This window comes from Haemaphysalis longicornis, unplaced genomic scaffold (assembly GCF_048455015.1).
Source record: "Haemaphysalis longicornis isolate Haplotype H1 unplaced genomic scaffold, Haemaphysalis longicornis Haplotype H1 scaffold_11, whole genome shotgun sequence".
In the NCBI taxonomy this organism is placed as follows: Eukaryota; Metazoa; Arthropoda; class Arachnida; order Ixodida; family Ixodidae; genus Haemaphysalis; species Haemaphysalis longicornis.
This window is the reverse complement of record NW_027526214.1, coordinates 60,701,517-60,703,964: the sequence shown is the minus strand read 5'-3', so window position 1 is coordinate 60,703,964 and position 2,448 is coordinate 60,701,517.

Sequence of the window (2,448 nt, the reverse complement as noted above, 5' to 3'; positions counted from 1 at the left end):
CCCTTAAGATGCAATCAGAGAAAGCGAATCGATGATCGGCCTTAATAAAAATGTAGAAAAGGAAACCAACGAATATAAGGAATTCTTGATTGACGTCACGGCTACGGCAATGTCCATGTTTTAAAGAAAGATCCAGACCTGAATCAGTGGAAAGCCATAAATGTATATTCAGAAACAACCGAGCCCTCCCAAAACTATCCGTAACACCCCCTATACAGAAGTAATTTTCTATCGATGTTCCAGATGAAGCTTGAAAAGCACGGCATGATACTTCGTTAAAACATTTTTAAGACCAAACACATATTAAGTTACAAAATTCATATCTTATATTCCGTAGAAAGAAAAGTGCTGCACATGTGAGAATTGAGCAGCGTCCAGAGCAGGCGCACACACTTTTGTAACTGGAGGAACATCTTATCAAACTGGAGGAAGCATCGGAAAACAACTTGCACATACATACCCAAAATACCGCCGATTTGGAGAAATGCCAGTCCCTGGCAATAACTTCCTTGAAATTGTTTAAGGGGGAAAAGCTTGTTGGGTAGCTGAAAATCAAAAGGCAAATAAAAGGCCTCATAAAGAGCACAGGGTATTTTTAAAACAAGTACAGAGGCAGGGATGCGCATAAGATGTCGTAACTTTGAGTATTTTGTAATAAACGTGAACTCACCATGTGCTGCAGAAGAATAGGGCACGACTAAAGTTAGGCGACGTTGGATTAAAATAATGCCGCTTGGTTAAGGCCAATACAAGGGAGTTAGCCTTCTATGACATCAATAGCAGTACTGCTCGCTATAAACTAACCCGAAAGTGTGATCTACCACAAAAAAAAATTAAGGAGACGATTCACAATCACTTCTCCGGACACATAGCAGCAAAGGCAAACACACAATTCCAAGAAATGAAAGAGCGACACCGCAAACAAATGGATGCCCATTTCATCCTGCAAATAACATATATGTCTCATTTCTTCACAGCAAAGCAAATACACGGAAAAGATCGCCTAGAAGATTTGATTCTGTGCAGTCTTGAATATATGATGCAATACCTTACACCGCTATTATAAACCCGTATTGAATGAAAAAAAAATCACCACCATAACCGAGGATCTAAGACATCAGGCTGCTGTACCTGAGAAAGCACAGGCTGGGTAGATTGGTCTATCAAAAACAACTCCCCGCAACTCGTTCCTATCGCTATTGCAGAAACGGAAAACGTGCGCTTCAACAGTTCATGAAGTACCCAGAATTAGGAATACTGTACCTACTTACAATACCTACCAACTACAGAAATACCCCTCCTAACACGCAGCCCTAGAAATCAAAGAGTGTATAATAAACATCACTATTCGAGCCTTGCCCTAAGATTGATGGTGTTCCATTAAATGAATTTTTGATGATTTCTCTCAACCGGCGATATTTGAAATCTAAGCATGGCAAAAACAACTCTTACTAAACACCTTCTCACCGCACGGGCTGATGCATTTATTGCGTTTGAAGATGGCAAAAAGGGCTCAACTATGCAAAGCGCACGTGTGCTTTTTGTTATCTATGTTCCTCGGTTCGTTAGCACGATGGCTTATTCGTGGTTGTCGGTGGGGTCGGTGCCACTCTGCCCGGACAGGAATGAGTTTTCCCTGCTCATATTAGTTCGTCCGTCAAACTGTCGCCACCTGCTTTCCCTTGTGCTGACCACTGTGGCGCTCCGCTCCTTCAAAAAACCTTCAACTGGGCCTATACAGCCACCTCCTTTACGACTCGGATTCAGTGGGCATTTCGGCAAGTGCTCAACAGCTATGCTGACCGCACGTGTGCCCTTTGTAATGCAGAGTTTTTAGCCAAACCTTTAGGCCAAATGTAGCCACACGTGTCTCGTGACCCTGCCGTGCCCACGTATATGTTCACGTAATATGTGTGACTATGAGTTTGTTTTAAAGTTCTCTCATTCGCGACAGTTAGAACTATTATCGGTCATATTACGCGCTCTGCTGACCTCCTTGCGAGTGAAAGCTTGCGCGCTGATTGGGCAGACAACATATATGGTGCTCTTTTACCAGCTCACGAACGTGTAGTCCCGTTCCTTATAAGCGGAAAAGATTCAGGTTGATATAGAAGCTTGGCTTGAAACTCTGAAAGCTAGTCGAAAGAAATTTGCGGTCAGCAAAAAGAACATTCAAACGCGTCCATCGTCATTAAAAAAACTGAAGTGCTGTATTATTGTGAGCATCCGGGATGTGCATTGAGAATATGTCCCCTGAACCTGGCAGCACCATCACCCATTCTGCTGACCAAGGGGTATGCTCCTCGATCCCTGATAGCCAGCTGCCCATCGTCATTATTAACTGTGGATAATCATTATCATCGGGCGTTCGGCATCCTGGGAACGTTCGGAGTCAGCAAGCTAGTAAATGCGGTCTCCAGGAACAACCCGTCTCTCTCAATATACATA